Genomic DNA, 22146 nt, shown 5'->3' with positions numbered 1-22146 from the left:
ATGAAACCAAAATATCCAGTCAATGTCAGGTACCAGAGTTTTCTTGTCTCCTTGGTTACTATTATCTCTCACAGTGTGCATAGAAGGTAGATTCAAATTTTGAAGCTCTATGTGTTGAAAATTTTAAAGTACAGGAACAAGAAAACTATCTATACTAGGAAAAACTGAATTGTTCGTAGAAATTGACCACTAAAAAAATTTTTAATTAAATGAATATCATTCATTTGTCCAGTAAGGAAGAAAATTAACTGACTGGTTAGTGAGTGAAAATAAACAAGCTGCTCTTCTCCCACCCCCTTGTATCTCTTCTTATAAAATCAATCCACCATTGTCTTGCTTTCACATACCAACATTTATAAAAGATGCTGAGGACCAGAATTTCTGACAGTCATACAGATAAAAATAAAAATAAAATGGTTTCAAGAACTGCTTTCAAACTTTCAAAATATTAAAAGAAGAAAAAGAAACCCAAAAAACTTTATTGAAAGTTTGAAATCACCAGGTATGGTGGCGTACACTTGTGATCCCTGAACTTGGGAAGCTGAGACAGGCGGATCCGGGCTCGCGGACTGCTTCAGCTACTTAGTGAAGCCCTCTGCAACTCAGTAAGACCCTGTTTCAAAACAAAGTAAGTTTGTAATCAGTTTATTTGAGCTTATTTGCGTTTGTTTATTCCTAAAATCCATATTGTCTTTCAGTAAGCCCTTTGGGTCATGGCATGTAAAATTGAATAAATAGTATTTATCTGGTGACTTTAACTTTCTCACTTCCACATTTTTCATATACTTGTAATTGAATTATAAACTCCAAAGTTTGCAAGAAAAGTACAGGTGATGTTTATAATGAAGTTCAGAACTTCATTATAAACTCCTGTTTGACAAGTAGATCTAACTAGCATCTCTATTCTGTGTTTTCAGCTTTAAGTAAAGGATTAAATATAACTCATTCATTTTACATTACAGATAATAAAAATTGTCAAAAACGTGAAAGAAAGACAATGTTATATGCATTTATTTTAAAAGGTAACAAATCTACTATTAAAATCTCAGCATGTATTTTTAAAGAAATATGGAAGAAAGTGTGTTAGAAAAAATGTTTGAAAATGTTAGCAATTAATTATTTTTTGTTAGATTGGACATATCAAGCATTTTTAATTTTTTCTCTCTTATTTTCTAAATTTTATATAATACTAGATACAAGGTCATATTTTCATAATGGGAGAATTATTTTTAAAAGAAATGAGTTGAAAAAGGCTTTCCCCTGTTAGAAGAAGTATAGTGCCCTAAGTAGGCTCAAAGTCTCTCAACAAAGAGACGTTCTCTGTTCTTCCACTTTTATTTTCAATGAAAATTATCTCATAAGATATTTATCTGAGTTTAGAAAAATATTCTGTTTAGATTTTTCTAACATGGCTTAAGAGATATTATTAATTACACAAAAAATACTGCTTCCTCTGTAAGATCTGGCTTAGATCATCTGTGTGAACATATGAGATATTTGGTGGCAAGGATGTAGGGAGAGAGGGAGGCACATGCTGGGAAGGACAGACTTCAGTGCCAGGCTGCTCTGCCACATGACTGGGGATAGGATGCTATATGGACGAGGTACCCACTATCACCACTTTCTCATTGTTTAAGAAATCATTGAATCTCACTGTTCCTCAGTTTATTCGTCTGTAAAATGGTGATAATTTTAGAACCCGTATCATGGGGTTTGTAGTTATATTAAAATAAAAATGTACAAAATATTTATGATTGTTCCTTGAACACAGTAAAACCTAAAATTGTTACCTATGAACAGTGCTTGTGTTAGAAATCAGAAGAGAGGAGTATTTTAATTTTAAAATGGCTACAGAAAAGAAAGTTTAAAGATGTATTTTCTTAAATATCCCCCAAAGCTGAGACAGTTTCAGAATCCAAGAAAAACTGGTGATGGAGGAGTAATTATCCTTGTCTTCTGCCTCGTTTTTCTTTTTTCTGAAGTGGCAGGGTCCCTGCTATTAAGAACTGAAGCGAGTGTGATTATCATTGATTAAATATGATGATTTATGTTTGGGCTAGCCTGGGAGCCTAACAACTATATTTCTGAAGGAAAAAAAATCCTACTTAAGATACACAACTGATCTACAAGTTAACATTTGGGAGGTACCCATTTATAGATTGACCTTCATATTTTAATATGGCCTATCAGTCACTTCCTTAACAAGTCCATTTTATAATACTATGAATATTCAACTGGAGGCTAGAAAATCAATAAAAATCAAGAAAACAAGAACCAGAGTATGTACTGTAAAATTTTTCTAAAACCTACCTTGGTTTTAAAAATTGATTAATAAATGTTTTCAATGAACAAAGATCTGACAAAACTTGTATGTCTTTTATAGTTATATTTTGCCAGCCATAGATTAAATTTTAGAAAAGCAACTAAATTTATTAATATGTTCTAGTACAACCGGGCATGGTGGTGAATGCTTGTAATCCCCGTGCTTGGGAGGCAGAGACAGGAGGATCGCACAGGTTCAAAGCCAGCCACGCTGGATTAAGAGACCCTCTTTCGAAAAAAAAAAAAATTATATATATAATTTTTTTTTTTAGGTCTAGGAGTGTAGCCCGGACGTAGAAGGGCTTCCAGGAACCCCAGTGCCACCAAAATTTAATAATAATATGTTCTAGTACATTGTCTATATCAAACAAACTTGAAATTAAGAAATCTAGTAGAAACAGAAAGCAAATACTCATCTACTAAGGATCTGAAAATGAATCAGTGTCTGACTGATATACTTAGACAAAACTGGACAAAATATTGCAGTGAACATATTTAGTAGCTGAAGGCAGGGGCAAAATAAAAGTACATGCATCTTTGATTTTTGTGAGTACACTGTCATAGCACAGGATGTTACAAATGAGGATAACAAAAGAGAACCAAGGAATCAGTTCAGCATATTCAGATTCCATCAATGATTTGTGACCATTTAGGAAGAAAAAGGAAATATCAATTTCTAAATTTATATTTAATATTTACAAATATGTAAATTAGGCTGTCTCAGAAAAGTGTAGCAGATGTCTCTATCTTCTTGATACTGATGGACTGACTAGGTATTACTTTAAAGTGATAGATTGGCAATGAGAATATGATATTCTACTCTATTTCATCTTATTCATTTGGAAGCATTAATTCTTTTAAAGAAGATTATACATGCAATCCAATCTTGACAGCCTGGCTCTATGTAATGGGATGTTCTATTTAAATGTGAGGACATATTGATCTTATTCTGAAATATCTATCTAGTATCTATCAAGAGGATAAAGTTTGAACGTTTTCCATGGTGGGTCCTGTTCCAAAATTTTAGAAATTGAATTTGTTGTAAAGGAAAAAAATAGTAACATTTCATTTCTTGATTTGGAGACATTTTAAGCAAAGAAAAGAACATTTAAGGAAGTTGTGATATTTCTTTATGCAAGGTCTTTTAGCAGGAGGATAGAACACTTACTTCAAGGCAAAGTGAGCCAAAGGGCTCCATTCTTCTATGTTTTGAAAAGTAGATCGTTTCACTCAGGGGCTCTGGGCCATAAACTGTCAGGATCTCTGCAACATTACAATTTATGGCAGTGTTCCTTCATACAGACCATGCCTGAGCTCTCATGAAAATGAATCTAGCTAAGTAAATCAATTTTCATTAGGACCGTGGATTTGTCTTGACTATTTCAAACTTCAGTTGTAGAAGTGTTCTCACTAAGCTATTTTTATTTTATATACCCATGTGAAGAAAATGGTAAACATTTGCTTAGTAGCTATTTAGTGAGCAATACATTTGATATGGAAAGAACAAAATATTTCAACAAAATAAATATTAACCCTAACCAAAGGATGAAATTAAGAACAACTATCATTTTGTGTACATGTAAATATGTAATATTTGGAATATATATAATATTCCAAACAAAATCTAAAAAAATTGTATGATGCCAAGTAAAGCATAAACAATTCTAAATAGGAATGTTTATTTGAATATTATATATTACATATCTTAGCCTACAAGAATTCTCCCAGTAAAGTTGGGATTAAATTTTGCATATGAGTATGAAGGGAAATAGTGGTAAGCATAAGTACTATATTTGATTAATTTATTTGATTGTATTTAATACTATCAGCTTAAAATAAAACTGCCTAATATATGTCAATATGCCAATTACTGTCTAATAAAAGTGAATTCAAATAAAATATTGAACTTTGGTGACACCCAGTGAAAAGTTACCTAATTTAAGAATCTTTTCCATTTGGATTAATTAATGGTCATATTAAGTGTTAGACTTAAAAAATTATAATGCAAAGCCAGGCACAGTAGCACATGTATATAATCTTAATACTTAGGAGGTTAAGAAGAGACCTTCAGGTTTAAGGCCAAGCTAAACAACCTTTCAAGATCCTGTTTTAAGATAAAAATAAATAAATAAAAAGGGCTGAGGCTTTAGCTTAGAGAAGTGCCCCTGAATTTATTCACCAGTACCAAAAATATTATAGTGTAATTACATGTTAATAAACATCCAGATACTGTGTTAAGTGAAGATTACATGAAATCCATTATAATACCATACTTTAGAGGTCCTAGAATATGAATCCAGGTTATCTAATAATCAATACTATGTTTTCCTAGAGATTTCAATAAAATCCCTAATATAAATACTTATTATTATAGCTTAAAATCTAGCGTTTAAAAATATACATGTGATACATAGAAATAATATAGTGAATTTGACCACTGTTAGTAAGACACTTAAATTAGAATGCAATTATTCAGATGGCTGGGACTATAAAAGATTAAGTGCCAACACATAAAAAGTTGAAAATAAAACATTTTCTTACAAAGAATTGTATGTCCCTTTAATATTTACAGGAAGTCACATGGTTTTCCTGAAAGATGTTTCCACTCATTTTTATATTCTTTTTAACTTTGTAAAAATGAATTACCTCTCCCTGACAAACTTGTGTTTTTTGCATGATATATATTTCCTCAAGGGGTATTCACTATACTTTTCTTTCAATAGAGTTCGTTCTTTTATTAATTACTATCTAACTGAAATTGAAAAGTCAAAGGGCTCTAATTATCAAATAACTGGCATCAGAAATGTGATAAAATTTCAGTTATATATCTTAACAATAAAGAACAGAGATTTCAAGGTATATATCCACATAATAGTCCTCTATATTTGTGTTTGGAATGCATTACTAAAATCAATTTGTATCACATATCTAATAGCTGAGGGAGTTGGCCCAAGTCCCTTCTGAGTGATAGTGGGAAACCAGCCTTGGAGTCAATTTGTAGAATATTCCCTCTCATTTAAATGAGTGTTTCTGTAGTAAGGTTGAAAGCTGCAGAATGTTCTTGGTGAATAGCTCTAAGTAATTAAAAGTTCAGACTAATTTTGGAATCTCTTCTCAAAGACCCATTCAAGGAAATATGGAGATCAATAAAAAAGGACTATTTTACTGTTTGGAGATTAAAGATATTTTTAGAACAATGTGTCATCGTAAAATATTCAAAAGTGTGTCCTAAAATGTCACCTTTTTTATTTTTTGTCAATTTTGAGGAAAAGTATTACAAAGAGAAGAGGGTTATTTCACGTCTGATACTAAACTGCTTTAAAAGCTTGGCTTGCCCTCTCTGCCATATATGTGTCTCAGTCATTGTAGACCTCCTGGCTGTTCAAGCAGGAGAATTCCAGAATTCACACCTTTCACTGGTTCATGATCCTCCCTGCTCCCCTGGCCTCAGCAAAAGCATCATGTGAGTATGAACACCATATTCAGACTGAACACTCTTTCATTTGGACCATAGCACAAGACTTGAAAAATACTTTATTAAACAATTGGTGAAACTAGAGGAAATAACAATATTGTAAGCATACTGTTAATGACTCAAAAACAAAAGGAAGTACATATTTCCACCTTTGTATTTCTTTCTTTTCTGCCTCTCTATTCTCTCTCTCTCTCTCTCTCTCTCTCTCTCTCTCTCTCTCTCTCTCTCTCTCTCTCTCTCTCTCTCTCTGCTAGTCTTGATAAATGAATTACTAGTTGTTATTTATCTTCCTAACCTTACTCATCACTTTAAAAATATCTTTATTTTAGCTGGGCATGGTGGCGCACGCTTGTAATCCCCGAGCTTGGGAGGCAGACACAGGAGGATCGTGCAGGTTCGAAGCCAGCTGCGCTGGCTTCAGAGACCCTGTTTCCAAATAAAAATATAAAAAATAGGTGTCTGGGAGTGTAGCCCAGAGGTAGAAGCATTTCCAGGAACCCTAGTACCACAAAAAATATTTATTTTAATCACTTTAATCCTTTTAATAAACTTTTCAGTTTGTAAACCAGACATTCTGAGTAGTCCCCTTAATAGCAGTCCCCAATTCTTGACCTGTTTCCCTCCCAGAGTCCTCTCGTTCTCCTAAAGAAGCACTTTCCAATTCCTTTAGGTAAATATGGCTCTTTGTTCTCAAGGAGGGTATACCAAAACAATCTGTCTCCTGCCCATACCCGAGTGATCCATTGTACACAGTAATACTTAAAAGTATATTTCACAGTGACTGATTTAATTAGTTTAGAATACAGTCCCTTTTTGCTTAGCTAACTGTTAGACTTTCCAGTATAATTTTTCAAACATAGGACACACAACATTCCAAAGCAAACAACACTTCTCAAAAGAGCAAAATAAAAATATCTATGCCGTTAATAATTTCCTAAATGTAAGGTACTGGAAAACAAACTTGTCTTCATAGCTATGATCATATACACTATTGTTTAGAATGGTGTCCACTCTTTTTCTTATCATTCAGTTTCCACAGGGCCTATCATGCATAAAAAATAATGCCAACAATAATGCTTCCCTAAACAACATAACTGCCATCACTTGTTAAATTATTTTCTTTTACTTTGGCAAAAATAAATTCAAACTATCAGACATTAGCTTGGACAAATCTTAATCAAGACACAGATCTCATATTGTTCATAAAATTAATTCAAAATGGATTTCAGGTCTCAATTTTAAATGCCAAACTATAAAAGTTTTAGAAGATAACATAGAGGAGACTCTAGATGGTCTTCGATGTGGCAGTGACTTTCCAGATACAACCGCAAAGGCACAATATATGAAATAAATTATTATAAGCTGGACCTCATTAAAATTCAAACACTCTGCTCTATAGAAGACATTTTCAAGAAAATGATAGGGGCTGGAGATATAACTCAGCAGGTACAGTGCTCGCCTAGCACATGTGAGACCCTGGGTTCAATCCCCCGCACTGCTGGGTTCAAACCCTAGCACTTCAAAAAAGTAAGTAAATAAAAAGAAAATGAAAGAACAAGACAAATGCTGGGAGAAAGTATTTGCAAAAGAAATATCCAACAAAAGTCCATTACTCACACTATGCAAAGACATTGTAAAACTCAGCAATAAGAAAGTAAACAACTCAATTAAAAGTGGGGGAAATGCTAGATAGATACCTCAACAATGAAGACATACAGACGGCAAGAAGGCATATGAAAAGATGCTCTACGTCATATGTCATCAAGGAACTGAAAGTTAAAATGACAGTGAGATATTACTATATATATATACCCCCATTAGAATGCTAAAACTGAAAACACCAAATGCTAGTAAGGATGTGGAATAAGAGGACAGCACATTCTCGCTGTTGAGAATGCAAATTGGAACAGTCATTCTGGAAGACCATTTGGTAGTTTCTTTAAAAAAAAATTACCCTTACCAGATGACCCAACAATCACACTCCTTGATATTTACTCCCCCAAGTTGAAAGCATGCTTATCTAAAAATCCACACATGTTATAAGGACTTTAGTAGTAATTATCAAAGCTTATAAGCAACCAAGACATCCTTCAGTATAAAGGAATGGTGGTTCATCCTGACGATGGAATATTACTTACCACTATAAAAAAAAAAAGCTAAAATAGCCAGGCATGGTGGTGCACACCTGTAACCCTAGCTACTTAGTGAGGCCCTTTGAAACTCAGTGAGACCCTGTTTCAAAACTAAAGAATAAAAAATAGGGCTAGGTATGAAGCTTGGATGTAGAATACCTCTGGGTTCCATCCCCGGTACTGCAAAAAAAAAAAAAAAAAAAGCTAAACCACAAAAAGACATGAAAAAATCTATAAATTGTATTATTAATTAATAGTAGTCAATTTCAAAAAGCTAGATATTATGAGATTCCAAATATATGACATTATGAAAAAATAAAACTATGGAGGCAGTAAAAAGATCGGTAGTTTCAAAGGGTTGGATGAGAAGGTGAGTCTACTAGCTGGAGCACACAAGATGTTTGGAGCAGTGGAGCAGTGAAACTATTACATATGGTAAAAGAATGGGGGATCCAGATCATGTTACGGTTTTCAAAACCCACACAGTGTTCAATACAAAAAGTGAAGCTCACTTTCAAGAAGGCCACATTCCTTCTCCGGTGTTTAGTTTTTACATTACTTCCAAAGGCGACTCTCAAGACAGTTCACATTCTCTCTTGAATGTATCTCTTCATTTTAAAATAACTCTTTTTGTGTCTCTGTAAAGAAAAGAGGGTGCCCTCAGGTAAATTACAGATTCTGAGGGCCAATGAGTGATGTGGCATGGCCAGTTTGTTCATTATACCAACCTTGTCAAGGGCAGGAAGCCTGTGAGAATTTTCTAGATTATCAGTTCAATTGCACTGTGATCCTAAAACTATCCTGATGTCTAGTCTACTTTAACAATTGAAATAGTAAATTTTTAGCTAGTGTTTTTGTTTTCAGTTTTATTTCTATCCTTATCCACATCAAAACACAGGAAGTGGAGGATCGTACTTCAAAGAAGAGATCTTCTGTTTTATACTGAAGAGATCTTTAATACTGAAGACATCTGATTTATACTTCCTTTGCCCCCCCCATCACTCCTGAAATAAAAAATTGGGCATCATAAATGTGTTATTTATTTTAACTGAACTATGGACATGTATAATAATGATATCATGTAACTCACATTTGACTCAGTAATTCACTGGGCCATAGTATATAAGATATCAATAGTTTTATCATTCTTTTACTATTAAGAAACCATGCCAACAGTAATTTTTAAACCTATACAGACTAACATAAAAAATTAGAGCTAGAGAAAAGATCACTCTTCCGAATTCCAGATTTCTCAATATGTGAAAAAAATACTGTTTTGCAAAAGCAAGTCATTATTTAAATTTTATTAACTAGCATATGGAGGCTGTCTATGTTCCAGTGATAACATCTTTCAAGCCATTAATTTGAAGTTAATATTTGAATCAATGATCGATATATGTCTCTGGAAATTTCTACTATGACTTTTCTCATGGCAGTATTTTTTACTTTTTTACAATTTACAATAATATAGCTATGTATATGATTGTACTGAATCTTCAACCTGGGGAAGAATCAATAACTATCGATATTTTCCTAACGCCTGGATTTAAACAACAAGACTTATTGATTCAACCTGAGAAGTGACACCCAAATCTTCCCCTTCCTTCCTTTTCCTCTTTTCAGTTTTTCTGTCCCAGTTACTATCTACACCCCTGTTTCTGAATTAACCCTTGAAATTACAAACCTGAGTATGCTTGCTTATGTCTGTGTATGTGTGTGTGCACATGTGCACATGTAACATCCCTATATTAAAAGCAGACAAGCTGGTAATCCATTTTAATAAGAAAATAAACCTCAGGTTATTGGGTTTTTTTCAATTTTAATGTGTGGTACTGGGGATTAAACGCAGAGGTATGCGACCTCCAAGCTTTACCCCTTTAGATTTGTTTTGAAACAGTGTCTCTTGAGGTTACTGAAAGACTTGCTAAGTTGCTGAGGCCGGTCTTATACATATGATCCTCCTATCTCAGCCTCTCAAGTAGTAGGATTACAGACAGGGTGCACCATGCCCAGTTGAAGTCCAAGTTTTTTAGCATGTTTTTATAGAACCTTGAAAATTTAGACTTAACTTACCTTTCCTGTCATACTTCCCACTATTATCTTCATTCCTTAACCTGTAAACTTTATTTTACAGATCACAGAATTTATCAGCCTCCAGATACCATGTGCTTCATGGTCTTTTGTTTTAAATATATTCCCCTTTCTTCCTTCAACATACTTCCTTCTCAAAAATGTATATTCATCACCTAAGACCAGGCTAATGTCATTTGATCTATAAAGTCTTACTAACTTTGACCTCCCTGGAGACAATCGGTAGCTCCAATTCTCCTAGGTCTTTATACATACCTATGAAATTGAAATCAGCCTACTCCACTGCACTGGAATTTCCTAGAGGAATTATTCATTTATGCAAAGCACATAGTACACACCTGATAAATACTTCCTGGAAGAATGAAGGGATAAATGAATGGATCTCCATCTTTCAAACCCAGGCTTAGAGAGGATAAGTAACTGGCTAACACAGCTAGAAAATGAATTAGTCAGGAAGATGACATGGCTGTTTCAGAATTCCACTATTCTTCCTACACCATCACTTCAGAAACCTTTTGAAAACAGAGATGCCAACCCTCAGGCCAGACTCAACAGATGAGAGTATCTGCACCAGGCCCCAGGAGGTGTATGTTTCTTAGGCTGTAGAAGCGATCCATCTTGGCAGCAAGGGCTAAGCACTTAACTGTGCCACATCCCACTCACACGTTAGTGCAAAAACACAGTTGCTGGCACCACAGCCACTGTCGCTTGTGTGCCAATATTCCTAGAATTCCAGACTCTAGTTCAGGAGAAGGGAGAAGGGAGTAGGGCTGGAATGGGGATAAAAGGAAAAGTGCTGCAGAAAAGACATCCTCAAAGCATACTCCTCAAGGGGAGGCAGTGTGGGCCAGCACTCCTTGCAGGGAGGCTTTGATCCCAACAATCAGAAGGAATGCACCAGGCTACTGCAGAGATTTAGGCACATGAAGTCAGTGAAGATTTGCCTGGCAAGGACAGAAAAAGAGGTCTGCCTCTTATTCATGTGAAGGCAACTTTTGGTACTTCTCCAACCATCTTTTTTTTTTAAGGGCATATAATCTCCCTGGGCTGGGAGAGAAAGTCACCCCCAAACCCTACTACATAATTTATTTTATTCACTTTTGCCACAAACCCCTTGAAAATGAGGCTCTGTGCCTTCATAAAGCAGGAAAATCACAGATAGGATCCCTCCAAAGAATACACTTGCTTTTCACTGCAATTTGTTTTGTTGATCTGTTTTGTCTCCAAATATTTAATAAACGAGGTATTTAAGTAGTTCCTCTGAGAGTGAACCCAAACTCCAAATCACTATTTACTCATTCTTGTTCTGCTCTTATTTCTTACATATGAATTCCCTACAATCCCAGGCAATAAACAAGTTGATTGTCTTTTGCCTATTTTCTGCCAACAGCTATGCCCTCACTCTTACCTACTAGGTGTCGTGCTGTGCTCGGGTGCTATGGGAAAGTCATTTATATGGAGCAGTGTAGTCACTTTGTCCCTCACTGGCCCACACAGATGCGCATCTCTGCCACCCTCTTGCTTGGCTCTGGTCCTCTGGATTCAGTCACCCTACAGGCAATTGCCAGAAGTGAGTTAGGACTCCATGGTAAATTCAATGGCAGGGCTATGTGATCTTCCCATGATCTCTGGGTTGTGTTTTCACATTCTATTTTTCATTTCTGGGCTGTTAAGTTTAAAAGTTTTCTTAAGTAACAAAAACTAAAAACCCTCAGGAGTAACTCCTCTCTCCCATCAGTTATTTCTGCATCCTTGCAGCATTCACTTCCCCCATGATTTTGAGCCCTCATTAGTCACTTTTATACTGGAATAAAGGAAAGAATTGTGCAGAATGGGAGCTCCCCCACCTAAGACACTGATGTTTCCTCTGGCATTGGGGCTGCTCTCGGTAGTTCCTGCTACCGACATTTATCCCGAGACTTAGGACCAAAGCTAGAGTTGCTTTTCTTAGGTGCATCCAGCCAATCTTTGTTGCTATTCTTGTTGTTGTTCTATAAGCATTTATGTAAAAGACTTGAGAGTTAGGGAAACCCTTGGACATTGATGTTGGTGTTTCTGGGAATAACTAATGAAAGTTTAAAGATATAAGCAAAGCACAGTGTTTGGCACATGACAGACAAGCAATACGTATTCACTTGTTATAGTTAGAGACAGAAAACGACATGGAGACAGAGAGGAAAAAAGGATGGGCGTCTACATTAGGGCACCTCTCAATGTCTGTTTCATTTATCCACTGAAGACACAGTGCATTAGCATTTCAGCACTGTATACAGAGCCTAATATGAGACCTTTGGGAAGGATGCTTTAGCGGCACTAAAAGATTATCTTCGACATTGAAAATGCCTGGGCTCTTGTCCTTGCTTTTCAGACTCTGCGTTCAAAGGCGTCACCTCTAGAAGGACTGGCTGTAGTGATATGCTTATAGCTCCATTTGCAGACTTTCTTATAGGTTCATAAATGGAGACTGGAAGGAGGAGGGAAAGGAATAAAATTTAATAACTGAATAAAAATGTAAATAAAGATTTGCCTAAAATTACTTGTCCAAGAAATAATTCTCCCTCCCCCTTAAGCTAATACTTTGATAAGCCCAGTACAGTGATCCTGATTTGGAGCGTGACCTTTGAAAATGCTCTCCAGCTTGATTAAAGATGTATTAAATTTGTTTAAATAAACCTCGTTGTAATGGCACATCATTTGTAAGAAGCTATTAGGGGGCTGGAAACTGTGCTGCTGTATTTGCATGAAAATGTGCCCTGCTCAAATTGAGGATCTCTCCTGAATTAACTGCAAAAGGAAAGTGACACTTTCATAATTTTTTCTGACAAAAAAAAAGAAAGAAAGAAAATAAAAAGAAAAACTTTATGCAAAGCTCTAAAAGAGAGGGGAGAGCTGCAAGTCGGCAACAGAGTCACAAAGCAAGTCTGTGCTCTTGGGCTGATCACCAATCGTGTCGTCCTCAAGGTATTTGGTTAAATGTGATCAATAATATGTATCTGTCAATTACTTTGCTCCTAGAATAGCTCCATCTTTGGGTCTGCATGTGAGCATGGGACTTATTTGAGAGTAACCAGATCCATGAGGATGTTCAAAAGAAAGCTGCATTATCATATGTCTTGAAATCCCATGCCTGGAATTTTCTCCCTGGCTTCAATTTTGGTGTGGTCTCTGGGTTTGTGGAGAAGCTTAAGCACCCAAATGCCTCCACCCACCACTCCCAAATGAAGTATATAGTTGCCAGATGTACTGTAATTCCTGCCAATGGCTCCCAAATGGACTGCCACTCTGATGAAAAAGGGTCTCTCCTCTAAATCACATATTAAATTAAAACCTTTTGCATCTTCTTGTAGGAGTCAGGGTTCTGGGCCACCTGCCAATTTGCAGGAACTCCACCCTCTGTCTAGTCACCATTTCCCCATCTTGTCAGGTAAAAAATAAACCCATTTTTACTCTAACTTCTTCCTGATCCAACCTTCTTTTTCACTGATAAAAATTTTCGATTTTATCTGTTTGCTGAAAGTTACCATCATCTATCCAGGAGTCTTTTTACTGAGGTGCATAAAGACCTGTTCTTTATTATGCATATGAAGGTAATCAAGAAGTAATTATGAAATGCACTCTCACACCCCGGGAGACCCAGGCAGTCTGTTCTATGCATTGTGTTAAGAGCTTTTCTTTCCTCCTCTTTTTCTTTCTTTCTTTCTTTCTTTCTTTCTTTCTTTCTTTCTTTCTTTCTTTCTCTCTCTTATTTCTTTCTTTCTTTCTCTTTTTCTCTTTCTTTTCTTTTCTTTTCTTTTCTTTCCTTCCTTCTTCTATTCTTAAAATTGCCCAAGGATCAGCTAATATTCTCATAATTATAAGTTGAGAAACCAAGGCTCAGTAAATGGCCTGAAATCAAGCAATGACCAAGGGGTGGAGGCTGTATTTTCAGCTTAGGTGTCTCTAGTTCTAATACATATGACATTTTTTTCATGCTAACATTGACTCAATTTACTCTCTGCATATTTTTGTTGTGTTTGTGTGGCGCTGAGCATTAAACCCAGGGATGTGCTACCTCTGAGCTCCACCTGCAGCTTTATTTATTTATTTATTTATTTACAGGTTCTCACAAAGTTAATGCATGCTGGCCTAAAAACGCATCTGGAGATTTTAAAAGACACAACTAAGAAGCATGACTGCTGGTAGTAACTGTCCCAGATATTTCCAACTTAGATAGACAAATCATATGTAGAAACACAATTCTATGCTGGACAATTGTGTGTAAGGAGGAGGAAAAGTTGTTTGTTACAAATCATTGAGAATAGTTTTAATATATTAAAGCTGCGGTATTTTCAGTTTAGTAGTATTAAATATTATTATTATTATTATTATTATTAATTGTTTTGCATTAGGGATTGAACCCAGAGACATTCTACTTCTGAGCCATGCTTCCAGGGCTATTTATTTTATTTTTTATATTTAAACACTGTCTCACTAAGTTGCTGAGGCTGGGCTAAAATTTGGGATCCTTCTGTCTCAGACTTCTAAGTACTGGGATTGCAGACATGAGCCACCACACCCAGCTTATGTAGCACATTTTTGACATTGCAACTAAGATTTTTTATTTTTCTACAAAGACTGAATGAAATTTGAGATTAATGCAGTAATCAAGTTGAGTTGTATATTTTTAACATGACTTGTGACTTTTTAGCAGTAAGGTTTTCTGCTGTCTAAATTTGCATGAAGACAGTGCCAAAAAGTTTAGATTAAGAGAAACCTGCTTAGAGTTGGTACATGGTTTTCTTAAATGATCACTAAGACAATGCATGTAGACATAGACAGTAGTATCAGTACAAAATGAGAGGGAGGTGACTCAGGGAGGATTTAATAGAGACCAGAAAGCGTATGAGTAAACATTCTGTTTTTTTTTTTTTTTTTTTTTTTAGAGAAGATCAAAACATGTTTGAAAAGCAGTTACTTTTGTTCTGTTTGATTTTTTAATTATTGTTTTCTTACCAATTTCCATATGAAATATTAAATGAGAGTATTTTTGAATTAGAAATTCTTTAGAACATTGGGTGAATTGAACACACTTATTCAACAATAAAGGGAGGGGCAAAAGTAAAGAGAAAAAAAACTGACTTTAAACTCTGAAGAAGAAATTAATAATAGAATATGGTTACCTCATTGCACTTTTGCATTTTGTATGTGTGTGGTGGAGGAGAGTGCTGGGCATAAAACCAGGGCCTTTCACATGCTAGGCAAGCTCTCTACTACTGATCTACACCGCTACCTGTAATGGCACATTTTGTGTGTGTGTGTGTGTGTGTGTGTGTGTGTGTGTGTGTGTGTGTGTGTTACTGGGGATAGAACTTTGGAGCATTCTACCTCCAATCGACACCTCCAGTTCTGTTTTTTATTCTTTATTTTGAAACAGGATCTCATTGAGTTGCAAAAGCCCTCACTAAGTAGTTGAGGCTGTCTGCAAACCATGACCCGACTCTCCTGTCTCAGCCTCCCAAATGCTGGGATTTCAAGCATGCATCACCATGCCGGGTGAATGGCACAGTTTTAAATAATTTTCTGACCTATAGCTCCTCCGTGTTTCATTCCTGCACAATTACTGAGTCTCACCTATCGAAAAGTCTTTAAGTGATATATTTGAACCTTAGAACATCTTCAGAAAAAGTGTCTTATTAACCTTATAAAATTGGCTCATATTATTTTATCATCTGTTATATACTTAAAACTTATTCTTTACATTTATAGAGAAAAGAAAGCATAAAATAATATAAGCACAGAAAAATCAGAAAGTACAAAAGCTATTATGCCCTAATCAGGGCATACTTGAATTTCTATTATGCTATTTTTGCTTCAAATGAGTTAGATGCTTCTGTTCACAATCTTCATCAACTTAAACTACTTCTAGGAAGCTGCATTTACTGTTAAGACAGTTAATGGAGACACTTCTTTATTACTTGACTAGATGGGACATGAGTACTATATACACTTCCCTCGAAACAGGTGAAGGCCCAGAGAAGGAGATCTGCTCTTTGCTGGATACATACATATATATGAAATGACATATATACATACATACATACATACATATATATATATATATATACTTGTTTTATTATAAACCAAGTATAAGGGTCACTCTATAAAAACTTTTGAAGAATTTAAACTAATGTTTCTGCCTTCTAGTCCTTTTTTCCTCCTCATTTCCTTGTAGTTTTTAATTTGCCATTCCCAGCTGAGATACTTGAGCAGATAGAATCAACCCAGCTCCAGGCTAATTGGTTCATCATGCACTTTATGATAATTTTCATTCTGGATTTTGATTAGGTCAGTATGGGACTGCTTTGGTCAAAGCTTGTAATGATCTGCCTATTAACTCTGAAATAGGGTCTTTGACTGTACTCATCTTATTAGATATCTCAGCTGCCTTTAACTCTGCTAGCCATGAAATATTACTGAATTGTCTTAATGTCCTGTGCTGGAGTCTGATATTTTCCATATTAGTTTCTGCCCTATTTGACTCAATTTATTATCTTCTATGGAAATTCTAAATATTGCTGAATGAGAGATAACATATTGTTTCTTTTTTAAGAATTATTTGTAGTGTCAGCTCTTTACATGTTTTATATATTTCTAGTATACTGAAGGGTGTCATTGTCCTCTAAGTCAGCCAGATGTAGTTCATTTGGACCTCCACCATGGACTAAATTCTCTAACTGGTATTTAATTCACTTACCTTCTCTTTTCCTATTTCCTTGGTGTGGCCCTGAAGAACAGTGGGTATTATACATCTGTAATATGTACATATAAGAAAATACCAGTAAGTGCTAAAACTACCACTACTATCATTTTTAGGATTATCAAACAACTTTAGAGAATTATAGCCAGATGTGGTCGCTCATGCTTATAATTCCAGCATTCAGGAGGCTGAGACAGGAAGAACATGGTTCGCGGACAGCCTCATCTACTTAGTGAGGCCCTCCATAACTTAGTGAGACTCTGTTTCAAAATAAAGAATAAAAAGCCGGGCGTGGTGGCGCACGCTTGTAATCCCCACGCTTGCGAGGCTGAGACAGGAGGATCGCGCAGGTTCGAAGTCAGCGGCGCTGGCTTAGGAGACCCTGTTTCCAAATAAAAAGTATAAAAATAGGTCTGGGAGTGTATCCCGGAGGTAGAATGGCTTCCAGTACGACAAAGTAAAATAAAATAAGAATAAAGAATAGGGCAGGGGGTGTAGCTCAGAGGTCGAATGCCCCTGGGTTCCATCCCCACACCCGCCAAAAAAAAAAAAAAAAAAAGAATTATAACTCATTGAAATAGAAACAGCATATAACACAAAGAATATAGAAACTATTCAAAATTAATACTAGGACAAATTGACCTTCATTTTCTTGACTTTTTAAGAGAGTTATATTTGAGGAAGTAGAAATATATTAATTTTATTCTATTAAGTTTGGTTAATTCTATCTGGGTCTTGATTGGTATCAGTTTTTATGAAACAACTGTAAAGAGAGGTGATTACTTTGTCTTGTTCACATTTGTTAAATAAGATTCTTTTACAATATATTTATTAGCAATTTTAAGTTCAGTTTGGATCATGTATTTGTAACTATGTGCAGCCATTCCTTCACTCCAAGTCATTATTGTTTCTTTTCATGTTCAATTATTTAATCACCTAAAACATTATTTTAAAGTTTTGATGTAATTCAGTTGGCTATCTCTGATATTATTACCTTTTTTATCTTCTAATTTAAAGTTTAAATATGAGTGGCTATTATTCTCAAAGGGCTAAGAACTGCTAACGAAAGATCATTTTACCCAAACAAAGTGAAACTTTGAGACAACTTCCAAAAATTAATGCTTCCAGAAGAAAAATTGCTTCATTGCTTTATATATTTATATATGTTAATATATTTCTACATAAAATTGGAGGTATATATACATAAACACACACATATATATGTGTATGTATGTATGTATGTATTAAATTTTTTCACTTTACCTGAAAAAAAATGTTTTCAGGTCCATATTAATATCACACAAAAAGCTTAATGTATTTAATATGCACTTGTGTTTTCATTTTTAAAAGTTAAAGTTAATCATCAGTTAAGTTTATTGAAATTTATTAGGTATATAATGTACCAATATGTTACAGTCTGGGAAACTGTCCCTAGAGATCTTTGTTAGACCCCTGGGAATAATTTCTCAAAAACTCCCCAAAGAAACAAAAAAATAGAAAAACAGAAAAACCATGGGTTCTTGTCCTGAGCTAAGGGTGAATACACATTAGCCCAGACTATTGCTGAAGATTTAAAGAAGTTTATTAAAAAGATAGAAATCCAGAAGATCGTTACAGCCCCATGCCAGAATGGCATGCAGGGGGTTTCAAATGAATGCCCCACCAAAGATACAACACGTGGGCCAAACTTTTTATACCCATAACCTCCATCTTGTTTACATAATTCTGATTCAGTAAAAACACTGTAAGCTTCCTCCCACACCAAGGTGTCTCCTTTCATGAAGGTCAAAGGTCGACCCCCTTCTCCCATCCTAGCTAGATTATCTAATCATGTAGATCTGTCTTCAGACAGAGAAAGTCCTAGTTCCCCTCTCCTATCGACTTGCTAATTACTTTTAGCTAAGTCAATCTAAGTTTCAATAGTTGTTTGCTTCCTGTCTGAAGTCAAGCCTTTCTTTCTCCAGGTCTGCCATGTTGACACAATTATTTCTGAAATATATCTATTAATAATCAGAGCTTTCTCAAATCTTCCTAAGCCATTCCCGATACTGGTACATTTGTTCTGTAGTTGTTTATGAAACTTTCTATATAGGTGAAGTTGAAAACTGCTGTAAATCTACAATAGACACAAGTCTATAAATTGGCAAATTGGATATTTTTCTTTTCTCTTCCAAACTTATTACTTTTTACATGAAGGCAATTTGGTCCTGACTAATTCAAAAGAATTATAGACCACAAGCTCATCTTTCCCTCACACACAGAGAGCTGCTTCCTTCTGAATTGCAGAGAATTATACTTTTGCTTTTTTAAGAGAAAATATTTTTTTTTCTGTTTTATGTAGAAATCACTTCATGGCAAAATGTTCTGATTCAAACAGTTCATGAAAGGCACCGCAGGTGATGTAGAGGTGCTGCAGGATGAGGGCAGCATGAAATACTCCTAGATCTTCTAGAAGAAAATGGGAGATCACTATGTCCTGGATTTAGCTGAAAGGACTCCACCAGAGACAAACAACTCACATATGCTAATAGAGTTGGGCTCTTGATTATTTTGATAAAAGGCCTTTCCTGGGAATAATCTTGAGTGCTCTAGACCCAAGAGGAGAAAGCGCACATATGGTAAACAAGAAATTTAATGTCTGACTAATGTATTAGTTGAATAATATTTGTTAGCTCACCCAATAAGGCAGATTGCCTCAAGGTATAAGAATCAAAGTAATCTCTAAACCCAATAAACCAGTTGCTGCACTCTCAAATGGAACCTCAATCCCCCTCCCCCCCCCTTCCTTCCCTTAGACCACCTCTCTGGCTCCACTAGAGGTTTCTCTTCCATTGTCTGGAGTCTCTGATATCCTAATTACTCCCGAGCTTGTGCATATTAGAGAAAACATATCACCCTTCACTTTCTGTGATCGGCTAATTTCACTTAACATAATGTCCTCCAGGTCCTGCCATCATTTTCTTGCAAATGAGTAATTTTGTTCTTCTTATTGCTAAGTAAAATTCCATTGGGTGTCTTTCCCATTATTTTATAATCCACTCATTTATTTATGAACACCTAGGTTGGTTTCATATTTTGGCTATTGTGAATTGATGAACACTGATATACATATGTTACTGTAGTTCTCTGATTTCAACCCCTTTGGAAAGATACCCAGGAGTGGTATAGCCGGATCCTATGGTGGATCCATTCCCAATTTTCTAAGAAATCTCCACACTGATGTCCATAGAGGCTGAACTAGTTTCCACTCTCACCAAAAGTGTAAGAGTTCCTCTTTCTCCACATCCTTGCCAGCATTTGTCGTTATTTGATTTTTTTTTTATGCTTACCACTTTGGGGTTAGATGGAATCTCTGTACTTTTGATTTGCATCTCACTGATTATTAATGATATTGAACATTTATTTTATGTACTTATTGGCATTTGTATCTCTTCTTTTGTGAAGTGTCTATTCAATTCAGTTGCCCACTTCTTGACTGTTTTATTAAAGGGTAAAAAGTCTTTTAATTTTTTTGATATTCTAAATATTATTCCTTTATCAGAGGGATAGCTGGCAAAGATCTTCTTTCATCCTGTAAGTTTTATCTTTAGACTATTGATGGTTTCTTTTGATGTGCAGAAACTTTTTAGTTTAACCACACCGACTTATTAATTCTTGTTTTAATTTCCTGAGCTTTGGAGGTCTTGAGGAAGTTTCTACCTTTTCCTATAAGTTGGCCTGCATATACTGCAGGTATTTAAATATCATCACCTTTTCATTCAGACTTCTTATTTTCCTTGTATATCCTATTTCAAACTATACTGGTCTTTGAAAACAGAAATCTAAAAGTTCTTGCTGGAGCCGGGCGTGGTGGCCCACGCTTGTAATCCCAGCATTAGGGAGGCTGAGATCAGAAGATTGCGGTTTGCAGACAGCCTCAGCTACTTAGTGAGGCCCTCTGCAACTCAGTGAGACCTGGTTTCAAAATAAAGAATGAAAAATAGGGCAGGGGCTGTAGCTCAGAGGTCGGACGTCCCTGGGTTCCATCCTCAGACCCACAAAATAACAAACAAACAAACAAACAAATAAATAAATAAATAATTATTCAAAAATAAAAGTTCTTGGTGAATATCCTCCACAACAGTAGAATTAATCTGTATCAATCTTAACACTTTGGTGGTACTATGGTACTTAATATTTCTTAACTCCTCCTCTCAACTTCTGCTCATCAGCTTAGTTCATTATCTCAGTGGTCTGTAATCAAGGTGATCACTGGGCAGTGGTTGCTCTTGCCCCTTTTGTTTTCTTACAACAGCAGATCTTTGGTTTGCTGTTTTTTCGTTTTGCTCTGTTCAATTTTAATGTTTGTTTGGGTTATTTCTATAATTGTTGTTTTCAAAGTTTGCCACTTTTTATGTTTATCCTCTAATGCCTGCCTACTGTTCTGCAGGTGACCTTATTAAGTTGGTCCTAAGTCAAACAATATAGCCCTTTCTCCAATGATGAGCAAATAACCTAAGTGAGGTCAACGAGGAATAGGGGAGTATCTGGAATTTTGCAGAAAAAAAAAAAAACAACCCTCCTTTTTCCTCTAGATTTTAGTCTGAGAAAAAATATGACAGGAACCTGGCAGCCATTGTACAACCATGGATTTAAGAACAAAGCTAAGAAAAAGGATGACCGAGAAAAGAAGCTTTCTTGAAGACATTGAACTGCTCATTTTGAAGTTATTATCATTAACATTATCATAACCTAAGGTGGACTTATCTAAAATAGTTCTTAACTGCTTTTGGTTTCCTCAGCTTATCTCTGTATTTATAGACTTGAAAACAAGAATGCATATGTAGGCTCATAACATAGTATGTATAATTGCTTAAAATATAAAAATCAAGGTAAAAGCTGTTAAATAATATTCCCTGCCATATTTACCAACCATGCATGCATAAAGACAAAATTGAAAATACTATAAATCTTGTCTTTAAATAACTAAAAATATTTAAAATATAAGACATATTTAAGCATTATTATAAATTTATGTTCTGCTGATGGACTAGTAAAGTTTGTATACTTAATTTAAAAAAGACATATGAATTACTAAATTATTATTTACTCAATATAATTTTTCATTATTTGGATTTTTTTTAGCAATACTGAAGATTGAACATGGAGCATTCTACATTTGTGTTACACCCCACCCCTATTTTAAACTCTTTATTTTGAAACAAGTTCTCATTAAGTTGTGGAGAGCCTCACTAAGCAGCTGAGGCTGGACACGAACTTGTGATCCTCCTGTCTCAGCCTCCCAAGTACTGGAATTACAAGCATGTGCCACTATGCCCAACTTAAGTTTTTTAAATTTTTCATTTTAGAAAGATTATTACTAGCCGGGCGTGGTGGCGTACACTTGTAAT

This window comes from Muscardinus avellanarius (assembly GCF_963383645.1).
Source record: "Muscardinus avellanarius genome assembly, chromosome: 2".
NCBI lineage: Eukaryota > Metazoa > Chordata > Mammalia > Rodentia > Gliridae > Muscardinus > Muscardinus avellanarius.
The sequence above is the reverse complement of the archived record's forward strand: the minus strand, read 5'-3'. Positions refer to the sequence as shown.